Source organism: Tasmannia lanceolata, unplaced genomic scaffold, assembly GCF_043159265.1.
Source record: "Tasmannia lanceolata isolate RefF3 unplaced genomic scaffold, GAP_Taslan_0.1 ptg000637l, whole genome shotgun sequence".
NCBI lineage: Eukaryota > Viridiplantae > Streptophyta > Magnoliopsida > Canellales > Winteraceae > Tasmannia > Tasmannia lanceolata.
In genome coordinates, this window is record NW_027519309.1 from 17,379 (window position 1) to 18,733 (window position 1,355).

Consider the following 1,355-nt stretch of genomic DNA (forward strand, 5'->3'; position numbering starts at 1 on the left):
TTCTCTATTTGTTCTATTTTTTTTTTTTTATCAGGATTGATCATCTTTCCTTGAGACCAAGGAATATTGAGAAGACCCCCCCCTTTTTTTTCTCCAAATGTCGGGTTACCGATCTATTATGTTATGTCGCGGGAACTTCCAACTATGAATAAAGAATAAAAAACGGATTGGAGCCGTTTGATCTATACAGAACAAATCAAGAAAAGGATCCTTAACTTCCCATATATACAATATACAAAATAATACGGATATTGATACAATTCATCTTATTCCTCTTTGTAGTACTTCAGTGGATTTAGCTTCGTTTATCGTTTAGTTCAGTATTAATTTAGGTTTATTCTGTAAAATGAAATTTCAATAAAATTAAGGAGTCTTTATGTCTCGTTACCGAGGGCCTCGTTTCAAAAAAATACGCCGTCTAGGGGCTTTACCGGGACTCACTAGGAAAAGACCTAGATCCGGAAGTGATCTTAGAAACCAATCGCGTTCCGGGAAAAGATCTCAATATCGTATTCGTCTAGAAGAAAAACAAAAATTGCGTTTTCATTATGGTCTGACAGAGCAACAATTACTTAGATATGTTCGTATTGCTGGGAAAGCCAAAGGGTCAACAGGTCAGGTTTTACTACAACTACTTGAGATGCGTTTGGATAACATCCTTTTTCGATTGGGTATGGCTTCGACCATTCCGGGAGCCAGGCAATTAGTTAATCATAGACATATTTTAGTTAATGGCCGTATAGTAGATATCCCAAGTTATCGCTGCAAACCCCAAGATATTATTACTATGAGGGATGAACAAAGATCCAGAGCTCTGATTCAAAATTATATGGATTCATCCCCCCACGAGGAGTTGGCAAAACATTTGAGTCTTTATTCATCCCAATATAAAGGATTAGTAAATCAAATAATAGATATTAAGTGGATCGGTTTGAAAATCAATGAGTTGCTAGTCGTAGAATATTATTCCCGTCAGACTTGAACCTAACTAAAATAACAAAGCTTTGGACAAGCCCCTTTTTTTTCTTTCGCCGAAGTAAATAGATCTAAGAGGTTTGATCCGGATTTTTCTCCCATTCACGTATTACAAATGGATCAGCGGTGAGATTTTTATTCCTTGTCCATTCTTTCCGTTCCGGTATTTTCCATACCACAGCAATTAGGAATAGAGAATCTATATCAAATAAAGTACGATTGGAATACTCGTATCAATTGTTATTTGATTTGATACATTGTAGTCGGTACCGTTGGTGAATTAGGTGAAGGTACGGAGAGAGAGGGATTCGAACCCTCGGTAAACAAAAGCCTACATAGCAGTTCCAATGCTACGCCTTGAACCACTCGGCCATCTCTCC

General features: G+C 37.3%; 1 non-coding gene across 1 annotated transcript; it reads right to left on the reverse strand.

Moving 5' to 3' along the window:
- Nucleotides 1–1,268: 1,268 nt before the first annotated feature.
- On the reverse strand, nucleotides 1,269–1,355 carry TRNAS-GGA (transfer RNA serine (anticodon GGA)). The gene has a single exon. It is a non-coding gene; the product is annotated as a tRNA-Ser (tRNA).